Genomic DNA, 12,963 nt, shown 5'->3' with positions numbered 1-12,963 from the left:
CCGCGCGCGTGCTCCCCGCCCCGCCCCTACCGGCGCGGGGAGCGCGTGCGGGGAGCGCGTGCGGGTGCGGTGCGGGTGCGGTGCGCCGGTGCAGTGCGCCGCCGCCGCCAGTGGCGCGGGCGGGCGAGGAAGGTCGCGTGCCGGCCGGAAAGGGACGGGCCCGCCGGCCCCGCGGCGCACGCGCCGGAGGGCCGCTTCCGCTGGGGGTGGGGGTGTCGTGAGGGCGCGCCGCTCTGGGGCGGTGCCGCGGCGCGGCGGGGCCTGGCCGGGCTGGGCCGGGCTGCCCCTCCCCGGTCCGAGTGAAGGCTTGGGGCACGGGTTAACCGGCGTCCTCCCTCCCTGCGGCGACCTATCGGTGCCTTTCGGGGACCCGCCGGTGCTTCCCAGCGCCTTGCCTCTGCTGGGGCCGGGGCTTGGTCCTGGGGGCCTCAGCCATTAACATTACCGAGAGGTTTCTGCCGCCGGTGCGCGGCTTCGGGCCTCGTTCGGGTGTGTTTTTTTGCAGGTTCTTTCCAGGGCTGATTTGGCCGCTGGGTAGCATCACCTCACGGGCTCGATGTGCTTGCACCGGTATTCAAAAGCTTTGCAAGCCTGCCTGCTGGCTCATGAGGGGGGCGGCGGTGCCTTTTCGTTAACCCCCTGAGCTGTGCAAACCCAAACCGCACCTTTTTCGGTATCGTGGATTTTGCTCAAGAAGCAATAAAAGGCTGGAGGAAAATTTGAAGCTGCATCTCTGGGAGCAGGGTTGTCAATAGACTGGCCAAGTTGGGTTTAGTGGAAACAGCATTTTAAGCTCCGCTCAGTTTATTCCTTAAGCTTAATGTATTTTGTTGCCATATTTTGCTTTAAAATGGTACTAAAGTTTTGGTTGTAGATCAAACAGTGTTGGGAATTAGCTGGCTATCTTTTTGTAGTTTTAATGTGTGTGAAGGCATCTGCCATTATTCTAGGCAATTTGGAGGGATGCTTTAAGGCAATAATGGCCCGTTAGAAGCTTGTCAAATGCATATTGTGATTTGTACCAGGTAAAGAATATTTCAGAGAGACAGAGTGATCCTGTGCATTTTAGAAAACCTGTGACAAGGGATGCTGCTGGTTTATTTTTAGCTAGCTTCCCCAGTCCTAAAAAAATGAAGACTTTAAAAAAAAAATTCCTGTCTTTTAGAATTCCACGGATCTTTATTATATGTGTTTTAGGTTCTCACAAAAGAGTAGAATCAAATCAAATGTGATTCATTCCTGCTAAACAATTAGTACAAATGTACAAAAGAAGCCAGATCTTAGATTTGCACAAGTCTTGGAAATAACAGCTCTTTTATGTTTGATGTAGTTTTTCTTCTGTGTGGGATTTTTGTGGGGTTTTTTGTTTGTTTGTTTGTTTTCTAATAAAGTTACAACAGAAAGAGGAAGAATTGACTGCATTTTAATATCTTGTTTTATATTTTCTATCTTGTTTTATTTTTCTTTCACCAGCGTTTGCCATCTCAGGTTTAAATAGAGCTGTAGGAGGGAGTACTTACAGAATTTTGCTGTCACATGTGAAGGATTCCACTTGCATTCAGCAGCTGCTGCAGTTTTACTGCCTCTTGTTGGAGATCACCAAACCCACAGTAGAGCTGGCATCTCCCCATCTGTTTCATGGCAAAGTATGACTTCTTCATTCAGACCCACCCGCACTGGTGTTTCAAGCTGAGATGCTGAGTTTGCATTCAGAGCAGCTGACAAATGCATGTCCTCTTCTGGAAGCCCTGCTATAGCAGTGGTTACTTCGGTCGGATGAGTAAAAACAAATGGCCAGAGTCAACAGTATCTTATAGCGAGGTTTGAGACGTGTGTTAAAATTTAAGCTGGATTTTTATAGGGAAAAAAATACCTCTACTTTAAATACTGGTTTATAATGCCCTCCCTAGGATGTATAATGTACTGTTTCAGTTTCTGCTCTCACCCAGTTCTGTTCTTCAGTGCATCTCCTTTCCCCAAACTGTCCTTTTTCATACTGCTGGGTTTTTTGCACTTCTCTGTCGTTGGCACCTGGGCAAATTACGTATTTCTTTTTGCCTAGGCATGTTCTTTCTCTGTCATGTGAGCTAGATCACTCCATTTCTGTCCTCAGCATTCCTGGATGATGACAAGAAAGAGCCCAGAGTGTGGTAGGGCATTTCTTCTCTCTTGCTCAATTTAAAAAAAATAATTGCAAGTTCTGCTTAGCAGAGAGGGACTTTATGGTGATCTCACTATTAGCCTCTTACCAATCTATGGCTTCGGAGTTTTCTAACACTAAATGCTATTAGGGCAGTAAAAATGCCCTCTTAACTTCAGATGGATATCCAGAAAAGTTCAAATTTTTGCTCAAAAGCACTGGAGCGTTCTAATTAAGCATGTCTAGTATTTCTTCTTTTGGCAAAATATTACACTTCTTGGATCTTGTCTTCCTAGATTGCACTCCCGTTGCTTTGACTTGAAGCAAGGACGTAATGGTTAGTGAAAGCCCCGTACTTGCATTAAGTGTTAAACGGGAACTTTAGATATCCTTTATAAGAAAAAAAACTCTTCACGGTAGGAGGTAGGTATAATTAGCTGATGGTGCCTGAAACAATTACCTTGTCCTCCTCCTGTTAACAAACATGCTCAACTTACTTTTCAAAATGTGGCCTGAGTAATTTAGGGCAACAAGAAAAAGGAGGGTTTTGTGGCTGAGGCACAAGATTTGCATTATGCTTTAGATTCTGGTGCTGGTCCATTTTGCTAATCAATTATGACTAAGTCTCAAGGACTTAGATGATTGCATGCTTGGTTCTGCTGATTGCCCACCCAGAACTACAGTCCAGAGCCGCGACTGAGGTTTGGGGTTAGGAAGGGGTCCTGGCAGGAGAGCCCTTATTGCGTATTACCTGATATTCTCATCTGTCTCTCTCCAAGATCTGCTTTAGCTCTGCTGCTTTCAAGTTCTACGGTGGTGGCTGATAAAAGTTACTGTAGCACACTTGGTCAGCTGGGCCTATTGCCCAGACCCGAGCGTACACCCTGTCATTGCAGGTGTTACACATGTGGCTGGGCCTAGAAGTTGGCCACCTTCACAGAAACTGCTTTTTTTGAAACCCCAGGCTTGAGATTAAGCTGGAAGACACAAGCGTTTCCTTTGTCACCTTCAGGGAACCTATGCCAAACAGGAATTGAATGAGGGGTAATAATTCTTTAACTGTAAATCTTTGAAGTATTTTGCAATCCAGATAAGATGACTTACCTGATGGACGATGGACGTGTTACTTCCTTTCGTGTAAATGTTAATAGAACTACCAAATGTGAAAAAGAGCAAAGTTTACACAGTACTTTTCACTACAGCAGTTGATTAATGTTAGACTACACAGATAGGTGTTTTCTAAACATAAGTTCTGCCAAAGTTAAAGATCCTTTGTAACTTAAAGCTCTAAGTGGATACAAGAATTTTCTTTTGTGGCAGTGGTATTATGATTTGTGAGTGCAATTGTTTTTTATTCTAGGCTGTCATGGAAATAAGGAAGTTATTGAAATGTGTTCAGACTTCAATAAATTTCCTTTTCTGTTGCCTAGGAATCATGACTTTTTGATACATGATGGATTGCACTAAACTGTTGGAAATTCTACAAACCCAGCTTTATAGTTAGCCACAGGAAACATTTTTAAATTGTACCCGAAAAGTGTTAATATTGAAGTTATTTTTTTTTTTTAATTATCACAGCTGATAGTTGATTTAAAAAAAAAAAGTTTTGTAGTTCAGGAACTGCATGATCTTTTTCACATCTCAGTGTTTTCCTTTTCTGTTTAGCTACAGAGCAATGCCATGTGCTAAAATTGCATTGTGAAAGCTAAAACCTTGGTGGCCTGTGCTAAAGAGATAAGGAAGAACGTGTACCTTTTGAAGGGCGTGCTGGTTTCTTTAAACTGAGAGCCTAGCTGATAACACTGTTTGCCTTTGGTAGCCTACTTAGCCCAGATAGCCTTTTCAGTGCTAGATAATGTTTTGAGCAGAGCCAATCCCAAATTGAATAATTTGTTTAATAAGAAATAAAGAGGGAAAAAAAACCCCCTACATCAAGACATTGCAGAGCTCTGTATTTTGAATCTTCTTGAATATGGGCAAAACCAGTTTTGCTTTCTTGTATTTGGGGCTATTTGAAGAAGAGTGTTTCTTCACTCACACGAAGAACTGTATGTGTTTCCCTTACTGAACTTGTGAAGGAGCAGTCATTTTGGCAGTGAAGGAAGTGTCATTCTCAGGCAGTCGTGACATGGGAGAGGTAATGATTAGATACTTTATAACATGCCTGAAGCAAACAAAGCAAGAGGTTTGTGCGGTGGGATTTTCTCCACTGCTAAGTGCAGGTGAGGAAATGGGAAGGTACTGAGATGACTTTGGTCGGGAATATTGCAGCATTTTCCCCCTCGTATCTCCTCAAGAGTATACTCCCCCTCCTCGCTCTAAGAACTCTGGTTAAGTATTACGCTTTGGGAGACACTAGCAGGGTTGGAAATGGATGGACAGAGGAAGAAGTCCTAGAGCAGGGGCTGGGGATGGAGCTGCTCTGGGAAGGCTTGCTCTGGAGGGATGGGGACAGTGCAGTGCAGGAGCAGGTGGAGTCTGTGCCTGGCTCTCACTGGCTGCCCTGTGGGACAGGCTCAGCTGCTCCTGGTCTCCTGCTGGTTCTGGTCTCTCACCCCTTCTTCCTTTCCTGAGAGTGAGCTTTCATGCTGCTCCATCCCTATCCCTAATACAGCCACATCCTCTGCTCTGTTTCCCCTGTCCTCTTCTGCCCGGGGGAAGCCCACACGCCTTGCTTAGAAAGCACCAAATGAAGGTATTGTGAAAAACAGGTTAGGTGTTTCTCTCTCCCTCTGCCTGTTACTAGCTAGAATCCAAATTGCTTAACTCTGAGGCTTGCTCCCTTCATCAGTAGCTACGGTATTTCTTCCTTAAGAGCCAAAGTACTTGAAGTAAAAACATTTTGAGTATCATACTGCTGTTCCTGAGTGCCCTTGAAGTGCCACACAGTGACTGGTAAGTGTTGTATACTTGGGGGAAAGAATTATTGCTACATTTCTATGCAAACACCTAGATTATGACAGACTGTAGACTGTTAAAGATGCATACTTGGGGGGCTGGGGAGAAGAGGCAGGAACCATTGTAAGTGTCCTAGTCCATTCTTTCCCCAAGTGACAACACTGTATCATCCCGACTGAGATTTTTCAAGCTTTTCCATAGAAATCCTCCAAGGATGGCAATACAGCAGTCTCTAAGGCAGTCTATTCCAGGGCCTTACTCTCCTTACCTTGGAAATAATTTTTGCAGTTCCTTCTCATTCTATCCCCAGTGGAAGTGCAGAACATTTTGTTTTTCCTTTTTTTTTTTCCCCCAACTATTTTTCTCCTGACAAAGCTGTGTCTCTTTTGCAGGGTATGTATTGGAAAGTGGTCATGCTGGTCTTGTGCTGCTGGCTCAGACTGGAGTGAGCTCTGGCACGAAGAGGTAATCTGTTTCAAATAGGCATTGCTGAATTAGCACATATACTTGATAGTGATTTTTGTGCCAGCATGTACCAGTCTGCTGATCCCTATTCCAGAGCAAGCTGCTATTGCTCTGCCACATGCACACCGCATGCATGATGGGGTGCCAGCCCTTTTGTGTTGCAGAGATTCTGTGCATATTCCCTTTGCAAAAGGCTGGTGGCAGCAGCATAAGAGTGTGTGGACTGAGAGAAAACATTAACTTTCACTGGACCGGCTGCGGTTAATTAATTTGCCATGAGAACTGGAAGGACCAAATCTCAAAGGATGCTTTGGCCAGTTTCTCTATGTATAAAGTCCTTTAGCTGTTCACTATGACTTGAGATTGCCCTTATGCAGGACATACTTCTGTGTTTCTGGCTCCATGAATGATACTTCACCCATAACTTTTCTCACAGGTCTTAGTTGAGACCCTTTAACCATTTTATCATAGCCCTGCCACCTTTGAATCAGTAGCCTGGCATCTTCTAAGCCAGTGCCGAAACCCTGCTGTCTCTGAAATGTCAGCCTGCAGCTCCTCTAGCGCAGCCCTGCAGGCCCTGGCAGCTTGCAACTAATTATCTCGGCTCCCATGATGAGCCAAAGGAAAGTGCAAGAACTGTTTGAAGATGAAGTACAAAGAGGGAAAACAAAAAGCAAAACGAAGCTGCAGTAGAGTATGATTAACAGACCTGTGTGAAACTGAGCCAGGCAGAGGACAGAGAGAGGCAGGGTGGCAGGGCTGGACTAGTCTCTGTGCACGGCCACCACACGGTGCCTCCTGCAGCCTGCTGCCAGTGGCGGTGGGTCTGCAGCGGCAGCGTGGCATGGGAAGGATGCTTGCTGAGGAGAGTGCATGCAGGGCATGGAGGAACAGCCCATGCACAGCACGAGTTGACTGGTGACAGCCCTTATGGGACCCTCAGAATGAGGGTCGTCCTCGAATGAGCTCCCATTGAGCCTGGGCTGGCTTGGTTGAGCTCCTCACCTTGGTCCATGCCTATCAGCTCCACAATGCTGCACCCACCTAAGGACCCTGCGGATCTGCCTGCCGGGCTCCCCTCTCCTACTGCCGGCACAATTTCTGTGCTGTGCTGCTCACCTTTCCAGGGTGACTTGAAACAGTTGCATGAGGGTCTGGACAAACATCTGGAGGAGCTGGACACAAGACCTGAGGTCTGAGGGAGGAGGAGAGCTGCATATAGTAGAGAAAAATTGCAAACAGGATTGAAGGGATCTGCATTTGAAGGAAACTGGTGACATCAATGTTAAAGGGGCAGGTGGAGAGCAAGAAGGAACAAATGATGCAACCTCCTAGGTAGCTGTACAAGGTGGCATGAAACCCTGGCCTGGACGCATGATGACAGAACCTGCGTAAAGCCCTGCTGCTATGAAGTAAATCTATCACAATTGTTTGGACAAATGTGGACCACCGTGAGGAGGAGTTCATGTCACACACTGCTTTTAACTCAGTTTTAGGACATTACAGCTCAATTTATTGTATCATCAGACTGTGGCCCTCACTTGTGAAAGGAGCCAGACAGCTTGCTCATAGCGTGATGTGGGCTTTCTAGCCAAAGCTGACCCTGTTCCCCTCTCTACCAATGGCACCACAGCAGAATTCTTCGCTCGGTTCCAAGGGATTATACTGGCAGTCAATAACTGTCTTCTAATAATGCTCTTAACTGTAAGAAGTGGGAAGCAGGGTACTGCCACTGTTCTATATCATAATAACTGTTCAGTGCAGGTGCATTTTGTGGGATCTATGGCTTCCAATGCATTTTGGGTTACAGCTGGGACCCAACATGGCCAAACCTGGTGGTTTTGGAAGACTGGGAGCGTGGCCCTGCCTGGCCATCCTTTAGAGGGCACTGACTGACCGTTTGTGGTTCCACTGGCAGCTGAATGTGCCCGGTGACTTGTTGCCACTGAGGGGAGAATACCATTCCCCTTTCTTGGTCCCTTCTTCCCTTGTCCTCACGGTTTTCTCCCCTTCTCCAGCCCATGCGGCCCTGACTGCTTCCCTCTTAAGGGTTGATCGGTTATAAGGCGTTTTTCTTATTTTTGGCAGTGAGTTAGTTTGGGGTAGTTTAGTGACTTAAATCCTCTCTGTCAGAGCTGACACAAGATAAGCAGCAGAGTGCGTGGCCCAGGGGACAAAGGGAGACTGTTCCAGTGCTGACAAAATGTTAATTGGCCTTAACGGCTTCCTGTGAAACCATACCCTTTGCAGCACAATTCTGGAGGAATAATTAGCACTAATTGTTTGGTTTTACCTGAAGTGGGAGAGTGGAAGGGGAGAGATGAAAGGGTTGAGTGTTGGTAAAAGGATTGAAGGGGTGATGCATCAAGGGGGACCTCAGGCCCTGGGGCTGGGAAGTGATCTGATGGGAAGAGGAATTCAAGGACTGCCCAGAGGAAGGGGAGCAGACCCCCACCAGAGCAAGGTGGGGTTCACCAAGAGCTGCAAGAGGTGCCTAGGGCAGGATTTAATGTCTATCATGTTTGGCTTCTGTCCTCTTTCTCTTCACAGAAGGGCAGGGCCCAACCAGTGTGGAAAATAGATGTTCGTCTCTGGCTAAGCACCTTGGCTTCTCTGAAGGCCCTAATTCATGTCCCAATGCTGCCATGTTATCAGCGTTATATAAAACACACTTCAATTTTTTTGTCTTGTAAGGACATCAATTTAGACTCTCAGAGCTGCCTCCGTCGCTCTTGACAGGCTACCTTCTTTCCCCTTGGGCTTTGTATGAGTCTGCAAAGAAACACAGTCGGTGAGCGGAGGAAGAGGAGAGCTGGGCTGGAAATGGAGCAGGAGCTCTCCTACCCACCATGGCCAAAGAGCCCTGCTGGGGATGATCCTTGGCCCTCAACAGCTTCTCCTCCCAGCTTGAGAGGGACCCTGCTCCCCCTAGTATGGCAGTCAAACCAGTCTGGTCATCTGCAGTGCCAAAGGTGGCAGGTAACAAAATGCCAGGTAAAGCACAAATTAGCAAGTGACATAACACTGCACAAATTCCCTGCCCCTCTTAGGAAAGATGACGACTCACTGCCTTACTTTGACACTGGGGGGGAGTTGAAACAAATAGGCTTTTATATTCAAGCATGCGTTGAACTGGGACTGCTGTGGGTCCCAGTCGTCTTTGCAGAGGAGCAGAGCAAGAGCGCTGGCTGCTGGAGGCTGTGGCAAATGCTGCTCGTGGGTGGCTTGAGAGGGCATCTGAACGTTTCAGTGGTTTTCTGCTTTCTAGAAATGTTCATCCTGCTCTAAGCATCCATACCTTGGTGTCCATCCATACCTCCTGTGCGCTTGCTCATCTCATGGCTGTTTTGGTAAGAAATACCAAACCCTTAGCTGCGGTGGTGTTTTACTCCCACCCAAGCTCACTCGAGAGCATCCTTCCCTAGGCTTATGTGTTTAGTGCAGTACTGAGAGCACCAGACGCAGATGACCTGACCCAGAGAAGCGAGTCATCAGCAGCCTATTGCAACGTCAGCCTCACTTAGCCTTGGCCAGGGCTGGGTGCGCATGGGTGTCATGTGGTGCACTGTGAGCTCTGTTCCACACTGAGCCAAGGGCTGGGAGGAGAAAGGGAGGACAAAGTATGACATCAGGGCTGTGTATAACTCATCCAAAAGGGGACTGGAAGAAAGGGATCATGGAGGGGATTACACCTAGTCCAGCACTGCAGGCTTAGCTCAAAGCAAGGACTTTAAAAACAGCTGTGGTACATACAGTCTTTGCTTGGCCTGCATAATCTGGGGAGCATCCTGAGCTGCTCTGAGGCAAACTCTTCCGTTCCTGTTCCTGCCACGCTCACATACAGCCTTCCCCCCAGATCTGTACTTGCTCTATCTGTACAACTGGCAGAACCCCCTGAACAAGCACAGGACGTTAGCTGTCAGCTACCAGGGATGTGGCAGAGTCCTGTGGACAAGCGATACTGTAAGTGTGACAGCTTAAAATTAGAGGTGAGCCATTAAATTGCCCGTGATTCTTAACAGCAGTAGCTTGAGCACAGTTAAACCCAAAGAGAGAGGAAAAACAAATAGAAACAGCTACTAAAAATGTCATTGCAAAAACAATCCAAAGAAATATCAAATGAACATAGGAAAAGGAACTGTATTTTCATGCACCGCAAGCTGCCACTTCTTCAAAGCATCAGGAAACAAGCTGTTAAGTGGTGCAAGAGGGAAAACTGGGCTTCCAACCTCTCCTGAGCTGCCTGGCCCACTAAATCTTGCTGCCAGTGATGTAGCTGCTAGGCCAGATGCAGGTGGTGGCATGGCCACCCCAGCTGTGCCCATGTGCTGAGGGGTGGCCGGTGCATGTGCCAAATGGCATGTCATCTGCTGTCAAACCTAGGTGCTACTAGGTGAGCATGGCCTTCCTTTCCATGGACAGGGTCACTGATAGAGGTCTATTCTCTGCCTGGCCACAAATTGTCAGTAGATTTATGGGAACTCCAGTATATCTGAGGCATCTTGACTAAATTTGATTGAGGTTACCTGGGGATACAGGAAAAAAAACAGGCAGACAGGCCTTGGGATTATACAGGTCTCTTGTCTTTATGAAATGCAGACTAAAAATTATTTCAGAGCACAGAAGAGTGGTGAATAGCTCTGGCTGTTGCAGGGTGTCAGAGACTGAGCCGCGTAGATGCATTCCGTGGCGCAGAGGCACCTGGCACCTTTGCCAAATGTGACACAGAGCTGTGCATGCAGCACCAGAGGGGATGTCCAGCCGGTGCAGGGACAGCCACCCTGGTGCAAATCCTCACCTGGTAGGAGTCTGCTGCTGCCGTCTTCCCCTGCTGTCAGCGTGGGCTGTGACACTTGCAAGGTGCCTCAGTACTGAGAGCAGGGGTACTCGGGTGCTTCAGAGGATTTGAGCATCAAAATCTTTGGGAACATGCACTTTTCGTTTAGACAGACAGAAATGCAAAGGCAAACAACAGGGCTTTGATAGTCATGAAGATCTGGCTTAGACATGAATATAGGCTTGTTTCTACTAGTTGGGGGTTATTTTGTGCCGGCTATTTTTCTCCGGAAGAACAAGCCTATTTCATCCAGCTGCACCTTCCAGCTCTGCTGCTGCTGTTTTCAGGCTCTTTGCTTATGGTGCACACTGCATGGGCATGAATAAGCAGGTATCCAGTACCTTGCGCTGGCAGATTCCCAAGGGATCTGCAGTAAACAGTGAGCACAGGGATCCAAAATCATCTTCCATATCATGTTAGCGAAGTACAAAGCCCGAGGGCGCTGATGTTAGTGTAGCTGAACAGGGAGGACTGGGCGAGCTCTAACTCCTCCGTGTCTTTTCTGACAGCACTGCCCTGTGGGGCTGACACCGGGGTTTTGTTCAGGAGTTCATGTGCTCCCTAGTGCTGCACTGGCTTCGCATGGCAGCAGCACAGCCTCCCTGGAGTGAAAAGGAAGATAACAACAACCTCTGCCTCCTTGCAACAGTGCCTCTGGAGCCAGGTTACTGATCTTCAAAACCAAGTTATGGCTGGTTTGTGTTTTGCACAAAAGCAATCCCCCTCCCCATCCTCATCCTCGTAAGACCTGGCTGGGCAGCTCAGACTTAACAGCTCAATTTCTCCACAGCAGTGCAGCCAGGATGTTGCTAGATTATAATCCAAAACCTCCCCAGATCCAGCTGGAAGTCATCACAAAAATTGCCACAGAAACTGAGAACAGCTCTCTGGGAGAAGTATCTGTAGCTACCCATGGGCTATGGGAATGTGGAGCTGAAAAACAGGGCTGGCTTCCCAGGGCTCTTCATTCTCACATTGTGAGTAATCTTGGTGATTTTAAGAGTGAAAACAGTCCTGTCTTCTGCTCCAGAAGGACCAACCCCTGTAAGGCATGAGCGTCCCCACACAGACCGCTCCATAGGAAGCTATGCTGCTACTTAGCTTTGGCTCTCCTGATTTTCTATATAATTCTACGTGTTTGACCCCACCTTCCATTCTTTGTGGTAGATGTAGCCTTCTGTCACTAGCCAAACAGTGGCTATCTGGAGCTGTAGCACCCTGGTGAAAGGCTTTCTTTTCTGCATTTTGTTATCTTAGAAAGGGGTTTACCCCCACGCTGTACCCGATGTCCAGTTTCCCATACCTGTAGCCCATCTCACCACTTCAGTTTTCCTGCCTATCCCCTTTCCACCTTTGTTCTTATTGCAGGGCCCCCACAAAAGCTGCCGTTTTTGTAGCCAGGATGTGACTGGGGAGCAAGCAGGGGCCCTGACACGTACCGCCTGGTTTGTCAGAAGGCTGGTTGTGTGGTGAGAAGCTGCAAGAGGCAGGAATACAGCAGCTGTGCAACTCCCTTCCCCAAAGGAAAGAGTTTGCCGTTAAGCTTAACAGAGGAAGTCAGAGCAGCCAGGCACCCTGCACTCTCTCCACACTGCTATCCCCTGGCTGTGCCGTGGGGGAAGAAAACATGGAAAGAGATTTCCTGGAGATACTGGGTCCTGGCTAAGGCAACAGGCTGCTGGCACATTGTGCAGGCAGGGCAGAGTCTCAGGCCATCTCTGAGCACCTCTGAGCAGCCTGTGGAAAGCACTTGATGCCAGCCGAAGGGCCATGGGGAGAGCTGAAGCCAGCTGCTTGGGTGGGTGAAACCTGTCACTCAGCTCACTGCCGGCACTGATTTTGGTGCTGGGGCTCTCTACAGCCTCCCTTTCCTGCCCTTGCACTGCTCACACCACAGGCATCTGCAGATCCATGCTGGGACCAGCACTGTTCAACATCTTTGTTGAAAACATGGACAGTGGGATTGGGTGTACCCTCGGCAAGTTCGGTGATGGCACCAAGCTGTGTGGTGCAGGCAACATGCTGGAGGCAGGGATGCCATGCAGAGGGATCTTGACAGGCTTGAGAGGTGGGCCCATGTGAACCTCATGAAGTTCAGCAAGGCCAAGTGCAAGGTCCTGCACCTGGGTCAGGGCAGCCCCCAGTATCAGTACAGGCTGGGTGGAGAATGGAATGAGAGCAGCCCGGAGGGGAAGGACTTGGGGCTGCTGCTGAACAGAAAGCTCAACATGGCCCAGCAGTGTCTGCTTGCAGCCCAGAAAGCCGACTGAACCCCGGCCTGCATCAAAGGAAGTGTGGCCAGCAGGTCGAGGGAGGTGATTCTGCCCCTCTACTCCATCCTTGTGAGACCCCCCTGCAGTGCTGCATCCAGCCCTGGGGCCCCCAGCATAAGGACATGGACCTGTTGGAGCGAGCCCAGAGGAGGGCCATGACGATGGTCAGAGGGCTGGAGCCCCTCTTGTATGAGGACAGGCTGGGAGAGTTGGGGTTGTTCAGCCTGGAGAAGGGTCTGGGGAGACCTTGCAGCTGCCTTCCAGTACCTGAAGGGGCCTAAGGGAAGCTGGGGAGGGGCTTTTTACAAGGGCAGGTAGTGACAGGATGAGGAGTAATGGCTTTGAACTGA

The 12,963-nt window shown here is 48.6% G+C and overlaps 1 long non-coding RNA gene across 5 annotated transcripts in view; it reads left to right on the top strand.

Moving 5' to 3' along the window:
- The first annotated feature begins 75 nt into the window (after positions 1–75).
- The window catches only part of LOC130145470 (uncharacterized), a 36,679-nt gene continuing 23,791 nt past the window's right edge, over positions 76–12,963 (top strand). For all 5 annotated transcript variants that reach the window (XR_008820569.1, XR_008820572.1, XR_008820570.1 and 2 more), the window contains exons 1-3: positions 76–489; positions 1,474–4,362; positions 5,431–5,503. This is a non-coding gene — a long non-coding RNA (uncharacterized LOC130145470). The remainder of the gene's footprint in view (positions 490–1,473; positions 4,363–5,430; positions 5,504–12,963) is intronic.

Source organism: Falco biarmicus, chromosome 3, assembly GCF_023638135.1.
Source record: "Falco biarmicus isolate bFalBia1 chromosome 3, bFalBia1.pri, whole genome shotgun sequence".
Classification (NCBI taxonomy): domain Eukaryota; kingdom Metazoa; phylum Chordata; class Aves; order Falconiformes; family Falconidae; genus Falco; species Falco biarmicus.
This window is presented reverse-complemented; position numbering and strand designations above follow the sequence as displayed.